The sequence below is a fragment of the Branchiostoma floridae genome, chromosome 4 (genome assembly GCF_000003815.2).
Source record: "Branchiostoma floridae strain S238N-H82 chromosome 4, Bfl_VNyyK, whole genome shotgun sequence".
Lineage (NCBI taxonomy): Eukaryota > Metazoa > Chordata > Leptocardii > Amphioxiformes > Branchiostomatidae > Branchiostoma > Branchiostoma floridae.
Window position 1 is genome coordinate 2,499,637 of NC_049982.1, and position 23,240 is coordinate 2,522,876.

At 41.4% G+C, this 23,240-nt stretch overlaps 1 protein-coding gene and 1 long non-coding RNA gene across 2 annotated transcripts in view; both read right to left on the minus strand.

Annotated features, from left to right (window-relative positions):
- The window catches only part of LOC118412978 (neurogenic locus notch homolog protein 1-like), a 76,316-nt gene that overhangs the window by 33,308 nt on the left and 19,768 nt on the right, over window positions 1-23,240 (minus strand). The gene's annotated exons all lie outside the window — the stretch shown is intronic.
- LOC118413879 lies at window positions 2,101-3,382 on the minus strand. Its single transcript, XR_004830891.1, has 2 exons — window positions 3,302-3,382; window positions 2,101-2,953 (listed from the first exon to the last, which is right to left on the minus strand). It is a non-coding gene; the product is annotated as an uncharacterized LOC118413879 (long non-coding RNA).

Here is a 23,240-nt window from a genome sequence, read left to right on the forward strand (position 1 = left end):
TTGGAACCCGCCAGACGTTTCAGATAGCATTTTCTATCTTTCGTCTGTGACACTGAAGTGATCTGGAAGAAATTGGTCTTTTATACCCTAACTATGAATGTGTTTGCAATTTGTTACAATGTGTTGGTCTTCTCGCCATTTCAGATCAATAAAAAAATACACTGTATAACTCCATTTTCAGAGAGCAAATGAAGGAAGCAGCCAATATAACTAATGATGTAAATTCATTATGACGAGACAAGGGAATATAAATCTAGTTACATATGTGTAGCGATATGGCTGATGATGTAGAAGTTCTCCCACTGCTGGACATACTCGTAGACCATGTATATACAGCAATGCGACGCAAGAGGGCAGCTAGAACGTTGCCAAACTTCACGATAAGTCGATACCCGAGGTTACTGACCCTGGCACGAGGCACTCTCGGTAATGGACATTGTTTACAGAAACGGGGGTGTTTCACTGTTCACGGCTTGGTGATACTATGTGACAGGCTACGGAGGGTAGCGACAAAGTCTACACCGCGACTATATAACAGACTGTCTCTGGTCAGAATTACGTATTAATGCACCGTTGCAGATCAGCCAGAGAAAAAAAACGTCTAACTCACTCATAATGACCAGTCATGAAGGAGACCGTGGGGCCGCGTAGCACAATGGTAGTGTATTCGGCCCGTGACCGAGAGGTCGCCGGTTCGAATCCGCCTGCCGTGTTGCCGGTCTTGTGCCCTTGGGAAAGGCACTTTACACGACTTTCCTCACTTTACTCAAGTGAAAAATGAGTCGTCCCTTGGATAGGACGTTAAATGGAGGTCCCGTGTGTGGGAGAGCCATACCCTATGCACGTTAAAGAACCCGCCACATGTGCGAACACCCACCCGAGCGGATCAAACCATTCCGGCCAAAATAGGGGTAGGGAATCTCCCGAGCAGCCCTCGTAACCCCTGCTTCGCCTATTGGGTCAGTTAGTCCTCACTCATAGTGAGCAATTGGGCTGGTCTCAATCATGATGTTTCTGACCTAGGCTGAAGAGTTGCTGTTACAGTTCCAATCATGTAACCCGTAACATTAAGTGGCCTTCAGGCCTTGTTACGTGGTGACCATTGAGTAAAAAAAGAAAAAAAAAAAAGACTCTCTATGATAAATTCTCCTATTCACATGCAGTAATACTGCAGTAAGATTCTACATTAATTTGTTTAATAGGTGGCATTGAAATCAAATATAAAGCAGTGATAATGGACTATTTTGATATAGTTGCACCGGGGTTTGACTAGAATATAGAATATTGAACATTCGTTTTTCCTTTTTTTTCATTACAGATAACCTCTCATGTTTTCATACCATATAATCATGTCTAGATTGACATATTTGCCAGAAGGACATTGAAGACGACATGCCTTACTCCCTTTAGACACCTTCCCGTTGCTGGGTGCACATGAGCTGTTCATGGTTCATGTTAACATTCAATGACCGTACGGTCACCGTATATTCTCTGCACTTTGACCTTACCTTCATTCAAACGTATTTGCAGAGTCCATAGTCCACTGTTACTTATGGCTAAGTAAAAGGCAACGTGGTAAATGGGAAAGAAAACTTCAGCTGATATTCTTCGGTGTCGGTACATACCGCAAAAACGGGACTTCTTCCAACTATCTAATTTGAAACTCTTAATTAGTAAGTTTAATCCAAGGCCTTACCTCTAAAGCTTATGTAGTAAAAATTTTGTACAGATTGTAGCGTTATCAATTCGTAACTTTACTGTGCATGTACTGTATGTAGTTTCATTGTAGTCACAGGCTTTCTTAACGTTTCTACTATCAACTCGTTCACGACAAGAAATAAAATCCCTTTTTTTTAATTCAGAGGATTCTATGAGACGTGCTTGTGTCGCCAAGTACAAAAGGTCGGCCCAGGGTTCATGCGATCTTACTATGACATAATGAAGGTCAAAAACCTCGAGATTCAAACCCGGCTTTAGACTGCAATCAGCAGTATCACCTGCAATTTCAAAACAGCTGTCGTCACCATATTGCATTGCACGATTTTGGGGATATTGAACTAAATATTGATTACTTTAGAAGAGTAGAAAGTGCAAGACTTATGATTTTTGATGACCTTTATTTGAGTCTACATGTGCAAGGAAAGTGTTGAAGTAGTCAAGCTGCAACGGAGAGAAGCCATTTGTTAACTATTACTTTAAGGATATGGTTTTCATTACTTGCTGTTGGTATTTCCCTCATCCTACATATTACTTTTACAAAGGCAATTACATATCAAACCTTTGTATTACACTATTGATCCATCACACAATCAAGAGACAATCGGTGTAGACATTCGTATGGTAACACTATCAGACATCATATTGCGTTACCATACTAACTTACTATAGGGAACTATGCAAGCATGATTTTTATTTGAGGGAAATTTGCACAAGATCGTTAGGAGTTGGTAAATTTATAGTTAGCTGTATTTGTTCTGGCAGTTCAATCTAGGGACACTGAAGAAGAGTGATGGATGTCACTCAAAACGTCCGGAAGTAAATGTCATTTTTTTCATCTAGTTGTAGAGATTTAATTGTATTTTAACATATTCCGTTACAACAAGGCACACCTATGGATTTTGTTGCATTTTACTGTTGCAATAGAGTGTACACACCCAGGCACAGAGGTAAGTAGTATTGCATTATCTTAAAACCACTAATATTCGTATAGCTAAAGGTTGAAAAAGAAGGATAAGGTCAAGGTTTGCTTTGCTTTGCTAAATTAGTCTTCTTGTCAATGTGTTTCTCTTCGTTTTCCGATCCCGGTCCGTCTTGTAGCCGTTGCAGAGGGACTCATGGGAAATCTACCCAGCTCTGCAGGAGAAAGATGCCGGCCCCTCCTGCTTGCAGAGCAGTCCGTCAGGGCAGGAGGCGCTGCTACACGCATAGGGCTCCACCAGTCTGGTGCTCCTGGCTGAAACAAAATCAATATATTATTAAGGAATTGGATGTCTTTGTTGGCTATCGATCTGAAAACTATTTCATAGTTTACTAATGGATGACTTATCGGCTGCCACGCTAGTTAATAATGTCTGTCTATGTAACGTATACGTGGTAATGCTGAGCAAGATTGACTCTGCCCATTGAGACTTGTTTTTCAGACTGATTTGAAGGTTAAAAATAAAACACAACACTGCAATTGTAGAATTGAAGACAGACAGGGTAGCGAATTGTAAAAAAACATATACATGTAAAACTGTGGCTTATTCATAGTTACATTGTCAATATGGTGCTTTTGTAAGGCGTGAAAATTGATTCTCACCGTTGCAGATGAAATGGTCTCCATGGTCCTGACACTGCCAGTTGAACGGACAGACAACTTGAGCGCACAGGTCCAGGTCTGAAAACGAATTAAGCAAGTTACAAACATCCGTCCGATCTGTTATCTGATTCGATTGTTGCCTTTAGAATCATATCGCTATTATTTGTTTAAAGTTTAGTCACATTTTCAGAAGAGAAAAGTTTAACAGTCTTTCATACCTGTTTCACAGTTATCCCCTCCGTATCCAGTGTGGCAGTGACACACATAGGAGTTCAGGCCATTGAAGCACATCCCGCCGTTTAGACAAGGATTTGAGGAGCATTCGTCAATATCTGAGTATAAAGAAAGAAAAACAATATATCATAAATTACGGCAAGACGGCAAATGTGCTATCTGATATGCTATTGCAAACGAAAAATAGATTATACTACTAAAAAGGACTAATATTACCGATATTGCAGAATTCCCCTTCAAATCCATCCGGACAGGAACAGACGCTGTAGGAGTCGTTGAAGCAGGTCGAGCATTCTCCGTTGTTGTAGCAGATGTTGTGCTGGCACGGCTTCGGCTCTTGAAAAAAAAAAACACATCACCGACATTCATGTTTGCAACCTTCTCCAGATAGCATCAGTGCAATCTTGCAGATTTTATCAATAAACTGTATGCACAAAAATATACAGTGATCAATTATTTTACATCATTTCACACAATTATACAATGTATGTCTCTTAAACTAGGTCTTGTTGTTTTTTCAACATGGAGGTATTTGCTGTTCTTCAAATTCCCTGCTGAACCATGCACATTTGTAACTTCACCTTGAAGGAAGCTCAGTCTCCTTTCTTATCTTAACAAAGAATATTCGGAAATTAACATATTCCAATTGCCATGTTCATAAAACAAGTCATCAAGAAAGCTTACCGGATTTGCAAACGTAGTGATGCTGCTCCGAACATGGACCGGTTTTGGCCAGAGATCCATTCGAGCTGTCCAAGTACACACACAGGTCACAGGAGGTCGTCGGTTCATTGGCAAACCACTGAAGCTGGGCTAAGATTTCCACAACGTGAAAAAATCTAACGTCTCTGTTTAGACCTTCTGTTTGATTGAATTTTGTGCATAAAATGCTATAGTTGACCGTAGCTATTACTCTTGTACCTATATTTAAGGATTAAAGGACTTTTGGTCAAGGACCGAAAATACACAGTAGTGGATAGTTCTTAAGAATAGGATAGATCGATCAGCGTAATATAACTAACTCAAAGCTACCGCGCCACGTGCTTGTAAAGTTGGTGTGTTATGCCTAGGGGCGGTTATACAGACAGAGATACAGGTACAGAGTGAGTCAATGATAGACTATGCAAAGTTTAACGGAAACATACATGTGCATCATCTGAATATCATATACATGTACACCTAACCTGAGGCACTGGTCCCGTCTGCATAGGCTATTATTCCGGGCAACAGTTTGAGTCCGATCCACGGGGACACGTCACTTCCGGTAGGGATGCTATCAGCGATGAGACGCTGCAGCTCGGCCTCCTTCACATCCACCAGGTGCCCTCCCCTGTTCTGGCACTCCTGGCTCGCTTCGGGGTAGGAGACGGCATCGGATGAGAACAGCAGGCAGCCATCAACGTAGGGAACTGAGAAAACAATCGTCAATAATCATAATCAGCTACATTGCAATCTCAGCGAACGGCATCCACTGACACCGATTCTGCCGACTTGGGCTAGACTGAAGTCATTATTGTACTAGCATCAGCGCTAGCATTCAGTCTTCTTTCAGCTCACCCTCTTGCCAAGCCCTATGACACTTGTATATGGTTACAGCTGACTTCGACCCTTAACTTACGTACCATGGTGTTGGAGGCTGTGACGAAAGTTTTTTTTTTTTTAATGGTGAAAGAGAACCCAGATCTCTTTTTGTCTGATTATTGTTATAGCGAGAAAGATTCATAAGGTCCAAGCTGTACTTTTGAAATGAGACTCCAGCTAGCTTCTAGCATGAGTACAAATACTCAATAATTCTTTGTCACTTGTTATCTGATTCTAAATAGACAATAGTCCTTCCGTAATACAGAGTACTAAATTGATATCGACTTCAGAGGCCTGTGTAGACCTGTTTCATCCTAGAGAGCTCCGTGTACCTCATAGTATCTGGTTCAAAAAGGAAACCCACCCGTTTCACACCTGTCTCCCACGTGACCTTTAGGACATACACAGCTGTAGCTGTTCACGTGATCCACGCATGTTCCTTCTCCTAAACACGGACTGCTCGCACACTCGTCGATATCTGAGATGGTAAACCATGACACATTAGACCCTGAGAGCTGGCATTTAATACTATGTCAAATTATCATGAAGAAGATGTCGGATATTAAGTTAATGTTTAGCTTACATAAGTTAACATCTAACCAGTAACCCTAACCTTTTTGAAATATAGTGCTTACTTTCGTCATTCATTAAACGATAAAATAAACTTACCTGTCTCGCAGAGAGTTCCAGTAAACCCAGGCGCGCACTGGCAGGTAAAGCTGTTCACTCCGTCCTGGCATGTAGCTTCATTCTGACAGGGGGCGCTGCTGCACTCGTCGATATCTGATAGATAGAGAACCAAGGCAACTGAGAAACTAACTATCAGTGTGTGATTCAGCTAACTATAGATACCCGTACCCTTTGCCACCAATGCGGCTGATACGCAATGGTACCGATATATATCGATGGATGTATGGAGAGATGCTTCTGTAACGCTTATTTGATTCTCAATTGAAAACCTTATTTTACGTTTCGATTCAGTAGCATACCTTCACAGAGAGTCCCAGTAAACCCAGGTGCGCACTGGCAGGTGAAACTGTTCACTCTGTCCTGGCATGTGGCTCCATTACGACAGGGGGCGCTGCTGCACTCGTCAAAATCTGCAATGAGAATTAATCATAAATGGTAATTAGCAGAAATCCTTTAGGGATTTTTATTTTTTATTTTTATATCATTGTGAACATTTATCTATCCACTAGAAGCTAACCTTCTTCTTTATGGAATCGAGGATAACCGGGGGGAAGAAGGTCAAAGTTGTATCACAAGTCTCAAAGTATTTCAATTACGACAATGTTTTGCTTATTAGGGTGATGTTTCGTTGGTTCCTGATTTGAGTATTTTCTTTTGTCTCTTCACTTCACCGATCGGCTCGAAACGATAAATGTGACTAAATAACTTTTCAATAACATGCAAATCACTTTGGGTATCTGATATTACTATTAGTCTTATATATTCAACCTTCCTCATACCATAGTTTTACCCAGCATATTCGGCATTGATAATGCATCCTTACCTGCACACAGGGCGTACATGTTGTTGTAGTCTGCCCCATGCAGGCTGTGGGTGTGAGTCTCGTAGTCCACTCCCCAGGCGCTGTCATCAGTTCGACAGACAGGACAGTACACAAAGGTGTCATCAAGGGGTTGACAGGACCGAGGGTCAGTAGTTCCACACAGCCTTGCAGAGAGGACCCAATGAGTATTACAGCTGACACCGGCGTCGTCATACGCGATGCAGCCTGAGGTCCAGTGGTAGGTACACCCGTCACTACCTGAGTGATAGCACGGGTACCTCATCCCTGCCGCCTCGCACGTGGCCTTGACGTTGGCATTGGTCATCTGACCGGAGACCTGTACCTTAAAGAAATTCCAGGTGGCGACCGTCGTCAGGTATTCTTGGCCTTGAAATAATAAAAAAAGTGATACGTTTATGCTTTGGAAGGTCCAAGGACGTCGACACCTTGGTAATTGAATCAGTTTAGCATTGTATATAGCTCTTTCAGATATATGAATAAGAAGCAAAGTTCAGAAAACATGATACATCATGGTAGATTAACTAGTACAGTTAATTAAGAAAAAAATACTGGAAATACTTCTTAATGGTGCAATATTATACTTAATTATGCTAACTGGGTAGCTGCCCCTACAGCCGGTGAGGATATGGGACCGGTTAGGTGACTGTAATATTTGCCATGTGTTAAAACTTAGCTGAGGAACGATCGCAAGGAGAAAAATGTAATTTAAAAACGTAATTTAGCGCTGTATCGCATAGAAAAACAACGATGAATAACGTCTTTGAATTACGTTTTTCTACTTCCGATCGTTGCCGCAGCTAGTTCAAACTTGATATAAAATGCTGCTCAGATACAAAGTCCAAATTTGTAAACATAGCTTTCAGAAAATGCTGAATTGAAAAAAAAAAACGAAATAGAAATAGTATCTTTTTTCAATATCCACAAAAACCTGTACATGTGGAGATTGAGTCTAGAATAAAATCATACACGTTTCATTGCAAACCGACGTTAACAATTTGTTAATGTTTGGAACCCCATACACGGCATGGCACCTTTCATAAAAGTTTGATCCGTATCCCTACCTTGTAATTGAACCGGCCGGGCTACCAAAGCCACGGCTAAGAGCAGGAACTTCCACATCGTTAACGTCTGTAACTTTGAGTTGTGACTCCTTTATGCGCGTGAAAATTCTGCTGTGCGCAACTTTTTATATGCTGTTGCCGATGACAAAAACGGGAGCTTATCCTAGAGAACCAATCATCTACATGTATTTCACGCCAAAAAGCCGCTGATTGGTGTTTGTCACGGTAGCACATCCTTGACAACACGGGCATTGGGCACAAACTCTCCAAACATACTCATTTGAAGGCTAGTTGTCTTGCCCACTACTGCACGCACGAGGCATCCTTTCTAATGGCCGGATTTTATTGAGTAATTCGGGTGTGTGAAGGCAAACAGAACAAACATCACCATTAAAATGATCTTTCCGCGTCTAACTTTTGAGTGCCACTATTGACACACGCATGCGCACTTAATTACATTTACGTTATGATCTTTCATATCTATAGTGCCATGAATATCAATGGCAGAATTCATGCAAATAACATCACACTTTTCAGTTCTTCAGTATGTTATTGTACATGTCACAATTTCAGCTACTTGTTCCTGTATGATAAACGTTAAACTCGATGTTGCCCCTAAACTATTAACCGGTGTGAGCCATGGTAGCCTGACAACACGAGTATTAGACCCTTAAGTCCAAATATCCTCATTTGTAGCCTGGATTCCATACCCCAACCTCAAGATATATCTTTCGTGTTGGGGTCTGGCAACATGGCTGTAGAAAGGTTCTCGAAGGCCCGTTGATCAGTGGGAGGAGAACCTAGGATTGATGACCACTCTCACCACAGGTAGCCAGCTACAACACACCACAGTTGGTCAGCAGGCTATCACAGTAGCAAATCAGCTACGTTATGGATTCAAAAAGTACAGTTGGGGGTCTTTAACCAATCATGGCAGGGGTGTAATTACCTCCTGCTGATCCTGTGTTGTTCTATTGGTGGGGTTTTTTGCCCACTATAAGGTGCAAAATTGAGAAGAGTTCCTATCCCATCCGCCCAGACCCCTGCACGATAGATACTTGAGATCGGGCTGGGGTTTGGTAACCAGGCTACCTCATTTGAAGACTCCTTGTTTTGCCTATTTTACAGTAACTTCTGCGCGCAAAGGGGCACTCTTGGTAATGGCCGGTGTTTGTGGAGATGTAAACGTGATCGAAGCTTATGTAGTTTGGAGGAAAGAAGACACTGCCACTGTTGCAAGTGTACAATAGACAGCACACATATGTTGCCATTGAAAGGGTCTGTCAGCTACCACATTTGGCACGAAACCCACATTTATGGGTGGTGTGAGTGGAGAGGGAGATGTTCAGCTGATACACCATTTCCTATAGGACGCCGCTTTTGCCGCCCTCTCTCTGTGACCTAAATTTCTACAGATCTCTATTCGACGTAAAAAAAAATAATCTTCGAACTAGTTTGTATGGTATACTCATTATAAAAAGAAAGGTGAGTAAACATCCGTCTCAGGTCTCAGCGAGAGCGCAGCGCGATCGCCGTCCAGCGGAAAGGGAACCTTAACCCAATAATGTATGATGTGAGTGGTGACGACACAAACAGTACTAAATGCTGCGTGTGGCACACAATACAAACATAACAATTAGAGGAAAATTTCAGCTGTTACCTTTGGCACTGATACCAGGCTGTCTGAGTTAAGTTACGTGATGGCAGCTAGACTGAAGCTAGCCGCATCTTCGTATCAATCAATGACACACGTATACATGTAATGATGTATATTCATTATGACGAGACAAGGGAATGTAAATCTAGTTACAAATGCGTAGCGATATGGCTTATGATGTAGAAGTTCTCCCACTGTTAGACATAGATCATGTATTATGCAACTAATACTACGCAAGCGGGCGGCGAGAACTTTACCAAACTTCAACATTAAACGATACCCGAGGTTTTTGACCCTGGCACGAACCACTCTCGGTAATTGACCGTGTTTATAGAAACGGAGGTGTTTCACTGGGGTACATGTGATCACGGCTGGGTGACAGGGTACATGCCCGGCAGGCAAACACCGTAGCAGCGGCAAAACTGTGCTTGCAATTGGTTACAACGTGTTGGTCTTTTCGCCATTGCCGATCAATAACAAATACCTCCATTTTCAGAGAGCAACTGAAGGAAAGAATCATCATAACTAATGCTGTGTATTCATTATGACGAGACAAGTAGGGAATTAAAATCTCTTTACAAATGTGTAACGATATGACTTATAATGTAGAAGTTCTCCCACTGCTGCACATAGATTATTTACGCAACCAATATGACGCAAGCGGGTAGAGAGAACTTTACCAAACTACACAATTAGACGTTACCCTAGGCTACTGACCCTGGCATGGGGCACTCTCGGTAATGGGCCGTGTTTATAGTAACGGAGGTGTTTCGCTGTGGTAAATGTGATCACGGCTGGGTTGTAACAGTGTAAAGGTGCAGGGACAGAGTCTACACCGTGACTATATGACAAACTGCCTTTGCTCACATTTACCTACTGAGCAATGTGGTGATTTCTGTACTGTTGCAGATCAACAACAAAAAAACGACAATAAATATGCATAAACATTCCTGATGACAAGTCACGAAGGGAAATCTCTGATAAATTCTCTTATTGTCTTGATGAATGGATTGTATTAAGAATTTACTTTAATTTGTTTCGCGGTTGGCATTGAAATCAAAGATGAAGCAGTGGTGATAATGGATTATATTGATACACATGTACCAAGGTTTAATAACAATGTACAGTATAGAACGTTCTTTTTAATTTTTATTTTAAAAGACTGCATTAAAGATAATCTCTCATGTTTTCTGCCATAAAACCATATCTATTTGACATATTTGCCTGAAGAACATTGCAGACGACATGCCTTACTCCCTTCAGACACATTCCCGTTGCTGGACATTCCAGGGTTCCTGTGAACATGCATTGACCGTACGGTCATCGTATGCTCATTGCACTTTGACTTTAGGCCATAGCAAGTGAATTTTATGGATGACATCCGCGTGCGCATTAAACAATCTCTCATGTTGTTATGCCACAAAATCATGTCTGGATTGACACATTTGCCAGAAGGACATTCCAGACGACATGTCTTACTCCCCTCAAAACACTTTTCCGTTGCTGGGTGCAAAGGAGCTGTTCATGGCATCTTAATGTTCTCTGCACTTTGACCTTACCTTCAGGCACACGTATTGAAGAGTGCAGGTTCCACTGTTACACATGGCCAAGTAGAAGATAACGTGGTCAATGGGATAAAATTGCCACAGCTGATATTCTTCGATGCCGGTGCACACCACAAAAACGGGACTTGTTCCAACTATCTTATAATTGGAAACTTTTTATAAGTTGGTCTAATCCAAGGCCTAATCTCTAAACCGAACAATAGTGCTGATGATAGCTTTATCAATTCGTAACTTTACTGCTGTAATGTTTCACTGTAGTCATGTGGCGTATATTGAACTAAAGTTAGTATTGAAGCAAGAAAGTAATTGAAGAAAAACAAGGGTCACTTGTACTTGAAGTTGTTACATATACTTCTAAGCTGGTATAGTGCGAGAATTTTTTATGAAGCTGCTGCATCTATATTAGGTGGAACCGCCTGCATAACACTCAGCGCGATTTTCAACGGGTACTGCAGTTTTAGTGACTATTTTAGGACAATTTCAAAAAAATAACGGTGACTTGATGGCTTTCAACGTGTTTGTCTTATCAAGTACACAAGGTCGGCCTATGGTTCGTGAGATCTGTTAATAAACGCTAGCGCTGTTTTCAAAATGCAGGTGATATTGCTGATTGTAGTCTAAAAACTTACAACTATCGACGGGTTTGATTGTCGAGGTTGTTGGCATTTACTGCGTCATATTACATCGGGAGACCTGGCGCATCCCCGTCTTGTAATTAGCCAGCGAAAGGGTATGTCACCCCGTAAGTGGCGGTATAACCCCGTCGTGTGTAAACATGTGCGAACATGTGCGATCACGTCGACCGATGATGATGATGATGATGAAGGTCTATTAGGATATCAAACTAAATGTATAAAAGAGATGTGCAAGAATTACGATTTTTAATGACCTTTATTTGAGTCTACATGCGCAAGGGAAGTTTTGAAGTAGTCAAGCTGCAAAAAAGAGAAGCCATTTTCATAACTAGCATTTTAAAGATATGATTTTCATCACTTGTTGTGGGGTCATTAAAAGTTATTTCCCTAATCCCACTTATTATCTGGAAAATATAATCACATATCAAACATCTGTCTTACATTATTGAACCATCAAACAAACAAGAAAAAAGTGGTGCAGACATTCGCATGGCAACTCTGTCATATGTTGATCAAACCCTTTTGTTACATCATAAGTCGTTACCATACCGTCTTTCTATTGAGAATTATGCCAACATGATTTACATTTGAGTGACATTTGTATACGATATTTAGTGAATTTGGCATGTTTAATAATCAGCTGAATTTGCATTGAATAGTTCTTCCAGTTCATTCTATTGACGCTGGAGAAGGGAGATGGATGTCACTTGAAACTTCCTGATGTAGATTTACGCTTTTATCCAGTTGTTAAGATTGAATTGTATTTGAACATAATTCGTCACATACATGCATATTTCGTTACAAAAAATGCACACTACATAATTTCTTCGCCTTTTCACCTACTAAACATTTGAATACTGCAATAGAGTGTACACACATACACCTAGGCACAGAGGTAAGAAATAGCTATTGCCTTATATCTTAAACCACTAATATGCGTATAGCAAAAGATTGAATAAGAAGGATAAGGGATAGGTTTGCTTTGCTTTGCTAAAATGTTTTCTTCGTTATGTGTCCTCCAGTCCAGGTCCGTCTTGTTGTCGTTGCACGTGAGACACATGGGAAGTTACCCCGCTCTGCAGGAGAAAGATGCCGGCCCCTCCTCCTTGCAGTACAGGCCGTCCGGACAGGAGGCGCTGCTGCACTGGTAGGGTTCCAACAGTCTTGTACTCCCGGCTTCGGAAAGAGAATATTGCAAATGATTTATAAGTATTCACCTAGCATTTTCCACACTCAACCAATTGTATTATTTCATGTTCATTATCATATTGGCAGACGACGTGGACCAATCGGAAGCCCCATTTCATATCGGTTATGACTACGTAACGTCATAGGAGTGCCACGAGCCGCGTTTATGAATCTCGAGTTTATATTGAGCCTTATATTGAGATGATGAGCGACACAGCTAACTCGTCTGACATGTTACCTGTTTACGTTTGTCCCGTTTTTTTATTATTTTTACAACGGCCTGTGGAGCCTGGTGGAGGTAAATACTTCAATGCGCGCCTCATACGGACTTAAACATAGCAGTTGTGACCCCACCTAAAGCTAGTGCGTCTGAACAAACGCGTGTCAAAAAGAAAGCGGATGCTAGCTGAAACGCCTGGCCGCATACAAAACCATATCCAGTTGCTTGAATAACTGCTTTTTGGCATATCTGCATGTGTAACATTTATCTTACACGCAAATGACTGTCCGGAGTCGTCATGGCTGTAATTATTATAATGACTATGTGATAATGTAAGGAGGATAGCTGCTGACAGAGCTTGATAGACCAACCTGACTGCCTCATGTGTCGGACGACAAGGGATCCCCTAAGTCTAAGTAAGTATGTGATAATATCACTCGCTTCGCTCGGTCATTCATGCATGTACTTCATAGAAGGAAGAACACCCACGAGACAGATGCCCGAGGATGATTGATTTATGTATTTACATAGAATGAATCGTTTTAACATATCAATATTCAAAGAGAGTTCTATATTTCAGAAGGGTTGTAACCTCTGACCTTACCCACACACCTTCGCGTCTAAGCTATGCTAGAAGCGCCAGCCCACGTGATGTACTTACCCAGACAGGTGAAGTGAGTTCCGAGATCCAGGCAGATCCAGTCAAATGGGCAGGTCACAAGAGCGCACAGGTCTATGTCTGTTCAGAAACAACGGGCAACCTACGTTTAATATACAAGCGTAGCGTGTGCACAGTCTATTGGAGCAACTTTAATTACTACAGACGTGTCGTCATCGTTATTATTATCGCCATACTCCAGCATTACTCCATATATACATCTAACCTCTATTACGATGTTTCAATAAGATGTCTGTCAAGTCTATATTTTACATTTTTACGAGGTTGCATGTAAATAGAATGATATAGATGAGAAATAAGACGTTGTTGTCGTCACCTGATTCACAACTGTCCCCGGTGTAACCAGGCAGACAGCTGCAGCCGTAGGAGTTGACGTCATCATGGCAGGTTCCACCGTTTTGACAAGGATTCGAGGCACATTCGTTGATGTCTGAAAAAAATGATACAGTTTAGAAGTAAAGAAGGGAACCGCTCTATTCCCCGGTCCTCATTTCGAAATTGCTGCTAACTGCTAAGAGTCTATGACGAAGGAGAAGAAGACACGGAAACACAGGGCATTTTGAATTCCGTACGCACACCGGAGGCTTACTGGAGAATTACATGACTACTGTCCGCTCTTTAGATCTGTACAACGTTAACCTCAGGAGCAACTTCCTTTCCAGCAAGGCTCTTCGAATTCCTCTCTTTATTTCTCAGAGTTCACACTAAGTTCCAGACGTCGGTCTCACTCCTCACAGCGGGAGAACCGTTTCATGAATAGTGATGATCGGAATGGAAGTAGAGCATGACTTTAAGGTAACCGGCTTTAATCCTTAACAACAAATGGACTTTTGAAAGTGTATTAAAGCCGAATGGATATCTATGATGGCAATGGTGATTTTAAAACTTACTCATTTCACAGAACTTTCCTTTGAACCCATCAGGACAGTCACAGAAGGTACTGGAGCCGCCGAAACAGGAGGTGCAGTTTCCGCCGTTCTGGCAGATGTTAGGCTCACAGGATACAATATCTACAAATATGAGAAAGAATGTAATAAAAGTTAACATTTCAGCTTGATCTAGCTTTTTTGAGTGGGCCGCTAAGGCAAAATACACAAGTCTTTCAATACCAGATAAAGAATCAAGAAGATAGATATCTACAACCACAAGGCAACAGCGTTAGTGCTCGAGCATGACCTATCGATACTAATCCAGCATCAGAAAAGATATCTACAGTTTACCCGACAGGCAAACATAATTGTGCTGTTCCGTGCATGACGCCGGCTCCGCCTGGAAGCTGTTGGAGCTGTTCAGGAGAACACACAGGTCACAGTGGGCGGGAGGCTGGGCAGTGGACATCTGGAGGGGACCTGTTGAAGACAAACATAGAGTAAAATCAAATGTGTGCGTGTGTACCATTTTACCATCATCACATCTTGTCGTTCCAGTACTTTTACCAGTTACTGGTTAGCTTGGGTCTTAGCTTGGATGCAGTTTGCTCTTAATGAGAATATGTCCAACGATGTTTTTTGAAATGGCCACATTGCACCCGACTAGTTCACCCTTCCCCATTTCAGTAAGTTGTCTTTGGTTTTGCCTACTCCGCTCCAGGCTTTTCGGGGCAACCAGCTCCTTCTGGGTAGGGCAGTACCACGTGTAGGAATTCGCAAGGACTCTGGACTGAAGAGCTTCATTTTAGATTTGATTCATGTAGAGATTTCCAACGGATCTGGCCGTTACTTTGCAGAGTCTGTAGGGTTTTGATTGTGCCAATTTATTACATTTACGCGAGAGTGCAATGGAATCGAGTAAATTCGCCTGTTCTAGCCGAAACTTAATTTCGCGGTGTGGGGAAGTAGCTTTTGTCACGTTGTTTTGTTAAAACACTTGAATACAGATTAATATGTGCAGGCGGAAACGAGATTTCAGGATTTACAATATCTAACATATACATACGCAGTGCAGCAATTAAAGTTGTCGAGCCTTCTGTAACACATATATAGTTTTGGGTAATACTACAAACGATGCGAGACGTGCATTTTCATTTATCTAACTTCGTCCAATTTTAGATATCCTGGAAAATAATACATCATACGCAAGCTATAGTGAAGGTAAGTTGCACACAAACCTTGGGCAGCCGACCCATCGCTGTATTTCAGAGTGTACACCGGTTCCAGCTTCATCCCGAGCCAGTTGGAGGCTCCAGTGGTGGTCGTCATGCCGTCCATGATGAAGATGTGCTGATGTGCATCCTTCACGTCCGCCAGGTGGCCGCTGTTGGTACTGCAGGCCTGCTGGGCCTCGGGGTGGGAGAGGGCGTCAGGCGAGAACTGGTAGCATTGTCCGGAAAACGCAGCTGGAAACAGAGGTCATCATAATCAATCGGAGGTCATCATGATCAGAATTCCAGTGAGGATTACGATATGAACGTTCGGAAAGAAAATGTGTACATACGAAATATAATTTAAAGGTATTTTGAATTTATTTTACAAATGTTTTACGTCACTATATTATATACTAATACTCTATTTTGCGAATGGAAAAACAAACGTGTCTTACCGATTTCACACTTTTCCCCCTCAAACCCTTTCGGACAGACACAAATGAAATCCCTGATCCCATCCACGCAAGTCCCTCCGAACCAACACGGATTGCTGGCACAGTCATCCATATCTATAGATGGAAAGAAGGCTTATGTTAACTCCATGTGTTTAAAGTAAGAGCTGGTGCCGTTTCCAGTCACTCTGAAATACTATTTATCTGAGTGTTGAGTTTTGAAGGAGGAAGCACTTTTTCGCGAGTATACTTCCACAAAGGTATACAGGATATTTCCACAAACGTTGTGCAAAACCGACAAGACAAATTGTGATATACTCGTAGAATATGAAGGCATAGTTTCTCACTCTGGTCACAATCCTCCCCTTCCCAGCCGTTCTCACAGCTACAGGTGTAGCTCGTCACACCGTCTGTACAGGTTCCATGGACACAAGGGGAGGACGCGCATTCGTCGATGTCTGAATATTGTGGACACAGAATATATATCACATGCTCGCGTTAGAGTGTGTGTGTGTGTGTACGATAGGTATTGTGACAAATCACTTTGGCATGTCCTTATACAAACACAATTGAAGAAGTTATAGAGACGGAGATAATAAGATAATGCCAGAATGTTATACATGTAATAAACAGTTGTCTATACATTCTGTTCTTACTAATTTCTGAAAACTACGACTTACTTTTTAATCAAGATCGTAGATGTTAATCAGCCAGAAGTTTACCTGTTTCACAGACAGTGCTAGTAACAAAGCCATTTCATCTTCAATTCAATTCAATACCTTACGCTGAAGCTTACCTTCACAGAGTGTCCCAGTAAACCCAGGTACACACTGACAGGTGAAGCTGTTCACTCCGTCCTGGCATGTAGCTCCATTGCGACAGGGGGAGCTTCTGCACCCGTCAAAAACTGCAACGAGAATTATTCATAATGGTAATTCGCAGAAATCGTTCTGGGAGTTGTTTTTTTTCAATTCGATATCATTTGATGTGAAAATTCTGTGTATTCCTCCACTAAGGGCTAACCTTTTTCTTAGTGGAATCGAGGATAACCGGGGGAAAGAAAAGTAAAAGTTGTGTCATAAGACTCAAACTTGTATTTTAATTACGACCAGGTTCGAGATGATTATGGTGATGCTTCTTTCAACTGGTTCTTATTTCGAGTCGTTCATTTGTCTCTTCGCTTCACCGATCAGCTCGGGGGAACTTAATACGGTACATGGGACTATATAACTTTTCAGTAACATACAGATCATCTTGTGTATCTGATATTATTATTAAAGTTAAACAGCGTTTTCTTATATTCAACACTATATACAGTTCTGTCCAGCATATTCGGTATCAACGGTGCATCGTTACCTGTACACAGGGCGTACTTGTTGTAGTAGTTTCCTCCATACAGGGCCCAGGTGTGAGTCTCGTAGTCCACTCCGTACGCACTGTCATCACTCCGCCAGCCAGGAATGTTCACAAACGTGTCATCAAGGGTCTGACAGGACCGAGAGTCAGTAGTTCCACACAGATTTGCCGAGAGGACCCTGTGGGTCTCACAGCTAACACCGGCGTCGTCATACGTGATGCAGTCATAGGTCCACCAGTCGGTACATCCATCACCTGAGCTGTGGCACGGGTACCTCATCCCCGCCGCCTCACAGGTCGCCTTGACGTTGGCATTGGTCATCTGGCCGGAGACCTGAACCTTAAAGAAACCCCAGGTGTCGAGGGTCGTAAGGTATTCCTGGCCTGAAAAGAATACGAAATGATAAGTTTATGTCTAAACCCTATCTAGACCAGGCTTTTTGGGGATTCCTGGGACCAGGGAGGCTCTTTTGACCCCTTTCGTAATTTCAAAACGGCTTGGGTTACGATCACCAAATTTGGAGGGTATGATATACTAGTAAAGTTTTATATTTTCTGTAATTTTGGTATCGTTATGACGTAATATGACTTAATTATGATGTCATAATGTCATATTTTGGGCTAAAATCGTCAAATTATGAAATTTCCGCTATACTGAAATGTATTGAACAAAATGATGAATATAAAGCTTATCTTATTGGTGTCTAAGTCTGCCAAGTCTTTTGTTGCCAATGACGACGGCACTGATGTCTATATGACGTCAGAAAATGACGTCATTTTGTCCGCCATCTTGGATCGACAAGCTTGAATTTTTAAAATACGACTTTTTCCACATATAACCCCAAAACCCAAAAGAAATGGACTAAAATTGATCAATTGATTGTGTTTTGTAAGAAAATCAAAGATTTTGACGGTATTTGAGTAAAAATTAAATGTATTTATCGAGAAAATGACATTGTCCGCCATCTTGGATTTTGACCCATGACGTCATCAAATAAGCATAAATTATGAATATTTGATTAGAAATGTAACTGAAAATTACACAGGATGTTAATGATATAAATAAACAAGTTTGATCTAGCAATAAAACCATGAAATTCCATAATTCAAACTGAAATTAGTAAATTTGGGAAAATATGCCTGTCAGAAACCCGCTGCCATGGCAACACGAAAAATCATTAAAAAACTAATTTTTTTCGCAGAATTGTTGCCAACAATATTTTAGGATAAGTTACCAAGATTTGTAGTCCTAGCACACGTCGTTCGTCAGTTATACGACGTTAAAGTTGGCGCAGGCACTTTTAGCCCCCCCCTGGTCTGGATAGGGTTAAAAGGTCCAAGAACACCTTGATAATTGAATCAGGTTAGCATTGTACATGGTAGTAAACTGGTTTATTTATTCGTTTCACAGAAGATTAAATGACACCAGATAAAAGCAACCTTACAGCCGCCAGAGGAGGCTGAATTGTGCATCTTTATAATCACAATAGCGGCTTATTATGCAAACACAAATTATAACTAAAATTACGAGTGCGATTTTCGACAAGTACATGTACACGAGTTACTGCTAGATACATAATTATCATATACAAACTATGTCACTTCTAAAAATTGTTTAAACTAATTACTTAGGAATATATTACATTGTACAAACACTGTCAGAAATTCACTGCCGACAATCGACAAGGGTACAGAGAGAGTCTCTGAAGCACAGTTCTTTCACATATATAAATACAAAGCAATATCTAGAAAATGAACTTGATTGTCGGCAAACTGTTCATTTAGAAAAAGTGCTGAAAATTCTAATCTCCAAGCAGATCATACAATGGCATAAGATAGTGCGAAACAAGCCAAGGAGTGTAGTCAGCCAAGAGGTGTCCATTTGTCATCCTAGGATCGCGAGCTGTTCCCATGGCCTGTTATATTCCCCTCTATTTGTTCCATTTCTACGATTTTCCAGCGATTCGGAGTCTGGTAGAGACTAGTCACTGACTTTGCCCCAGTGTAAGTCGCTCGTAATATCATTAGCACTTGGCTACAGGGAGGAGCAGCAACACCATTGTTGAATAGAAATGCTCCTCCCTGTTTCACTCCTAAGCCGACTTCACTCCTCTGCCAGCTTTTGATATTGTCTTATGCTACCGTAGGATCTGCTTTGAGATTAGAAAATACTTCATAATAAAGTGTCATCATATTTGTAATATTTACCATTTTTCAAAAATTAATGTGGAACGCTGCTTCATATTCAAAGTTCAAATTCATAAACACAGCTGTCAGAAAAAAAGTTGAACAGAAAAAATTGAAACAAGAGTCTGAAAACTCAAACCTGCATGAAATAAATTGTTTTGTGATGGTGCGTACTGTGTTGTGGGGTTGATATGGTTTGATGGTAAACGGTGAGGTCCAAAACTACACCTTTCTAGTGACCTCACCATTTCATTTTTATTTCCTATTGTTACACCTACACGTGGAAGATATCCCTAATATGTACATAATGGCTCACTTCATACAGAGATGACAGGGATTGTCACAGTTACTCTTTTTACTAGTTGTTGATCTGTGCAGCCACCTTTTACATGTTATGCTGGGACATATCCCTTATGTGTACATACTGATTCACCCCGCACACCCGCTCATAGCTACATGTATTTGCACCCAGCTGACTTGCTATCAACTAGGGCCACTCTACTAACAAACGGTCAAAAAGGGGTGTAAATATTCTTTTTTTAAACGAACCAAAAAACAGCAGAAAACTTCTTATGTGCGCTATAGCACAATGGCTCACACATTCTATCCCCATAGCAAATCGCAAAGGAAATCGCAATCCATCCAGAGATTCTAAAGATATCGGTCCGGAATCACAAAGATCCTTACCAGAAACAAGACCTGCTTTTTTTCAAGCAGGTAATTAAAATTACATTTTTTTTTCAATATTCACAAAGAGTTGTACCGGTGCATATTGGGTCTAGCATAACATCATACACGTTTCATTCGATACCAACGATAGTAATTAGTCAATGTTTGTAACCCCAGTTCCACACAGAATGGGGCCTTTCGTAAAAGTTTGTTCCGCGGTATAGCCGTTCAAATTATTTACCAACAAACGTAAACGTGAATTGCATTTTGAATTAACTAAAAAATGCTGTAGATCATCGCCAGGCTTATCAAGCTTTCATTGCTCCACCCTCCCATTCACGTCCTTTAAGCCCCCTTCACACGAGAGTACGAATGAGCCGGAATGCCGTCAGAATGAATTGTTTTTGTATTCCTGGCAATTCCTGACATTTTGTACTGTATTCTAAACATTCGTACTGCATTCCACATATTCTTCCCCGTTCTTTTGGCTAGCGCGAACGTTTTTGACATGTCAAAAACTGTCGAGGTGCATTCGAAGTGGAGAAATGTCGAATGGCATTCAAAGTGTATTCTAAGTGTATTCTAACTACTAGTATTCTAACCGCAGTCTGACCGCATTCTGTGGCATTCCAACATTATTTGAAACATTCTTATCTCATTCGATGGAGAATCGAAACGGCAAGCCACTTCGAATCCTGCCCGAATGTGGTCAAAAGAATATCTGGAATACAGTACGAATTTCTCAAATACACTACGAATTCCCAGGAATAGAAAATACTTTTCATTCTGACGGCATTTGGGCTCATTCCTTCTCGTGTGAAGGGGATGAAAGGTCCATTTGGAATTCCCACTCGGAATGGCCCCAGATGTGGGACGAATTTTGCAAATACTTCATTCCGGCTGGTTCTGCTTGATTCCTGCTGATTCGGTTTCAGTGTGAAGGCCCTATAACCGATCCGTATCCATACCTTGTGATTGAGCCGGCCAGGTGACCACAGCCACGGTCAGGAGCAGGAAGGTCCACATCTCTAACGTCTGCAACATTGGGTTGAGGCCCCTTAATGTGTGTGGAAATTCTGCCGTACGCGACTTCTTATATGCTCTTGTCGGTGACAAGAACGGGAGCCTATCCTAGAGAACCAATCATCTACATGTACTTTACGCTGGACAAAAAGCCGCCGATTGGTGTTGGTCACGGTAGCACATCCTTGACGACACAGGCGTGGGGTGCAAACTCTCCAAACATACTCATTACGAGGCTAGTTGTCTTGCCCACTACTGCACGAGGCACTCTTGGTATTGTCGACGGCCGGTGTTTATATGAGTTGTATGTTTAGGCAAACAGAACATACCTCACCATTAGAGTGATCTCTCCTCTCAAAACCTTGGCGTACCGTGTTACAATAATAGTAACGTTGGGAAGTAGATCTTCAGTTTACATGGTGGCAGTTTACGGAAGCTGGTAAAAGGGGCCCGTAGACAGTACAATATCACCATTAAAAGGATCTTTTAGTCACCATCTTTGGCACGAGATCCAAAGTTATGGTTGGTATGAGTGGAAAAGGTGCTGTTCAGCTTACGTGACGACACAAAAAAAGTGCCAATGTTTCGTGTCGCAAACACAACAAACATGACCATTAGGAGAATATTTTAGCTACTACATTTACCACTAGAACCAGGTATAAGGTTCAGGTTAGGTTTTTGACCTGTGTCCAAGTTTTGTGATAGCAGTTGACTAATACTGACTGCATGCATGGGATGGGTATTTCAATATCAGTCAATGACATACGTGTGCACCTCTTTGTTCCTAAAGTCAGCATGTCAAAATAAGAAGTAATAAAGACATGAATCATTTGTGACCACTAGTAACATACATATATAAAGGCACCGATATGACTAATAATGTTGAATTATTTTCCCCACAGAGCAGGTTACTGACCCTGGTGTGAACCATTCTCGTTAATGGCCCGTGTTTATAGAAACGGAGGTGCTTTACTGCTGTATGATAACAGGCTATACAGAGTACATCCACGGCAGGCCAACTTTGTAGCTGTGACAAATCCGTGTTTGCAATTTTGCTTACAATGTGTTTTTCCTTTCACCATTGCAGATCAATAACAAATAACTCCATTTTCAGAGAGCAAATGAAGGAAACAGCAACAGCCAACATGACTAATGCTGTATACTCATTCTGACGAGACAAGCAGGGACATAACGTTAGATCATAATGATATATATACAAATGTACACCAATACGAAGCAAGCGGCCATCGAGAACTTAACCAAACAATTAGACGTTACCCGAGGTTACTGACCCTAACATGAACCACTGTCGGTAATGGACCTTGTTTATAGAAACGGAGGCGTTCGACTGCGGTGAACGTGATAACGGCTGGGCAATATAAACAGCCTACAGGGACAGGACGTTAACAACGTAAATATTGTGCCAAAGTGTCACTGATCACAACTACCAAGACCATGCGATAATTCTGTCCCCTTGCAGATCAAATCAAACAGCAAAAAACGTTCCTGATGTGTCAAGCAGGAGATTCTCTTTGATAAATTTGCCCATGCGTATACTGTAGATTCCCTATATGGCATCTTCACGACATAATAGCTGTAAGAAGAATTAGCAGCATTGCTTAAATGTCGTATCCAAGTAAAGGAACGTACACCGTAGTTATGTTTGTAAAAATTTTCGGTGCTGTTGACGCCATATTGCGACAATATCCTATTCCAGTGATGACGTTGCGACTGAAACTTGAGGGAAAGCAGTTGTGATCATAGACAATAGCATCAGTAGGTGGCAAGAGTACAACTGTATTGACATTAGTGTCT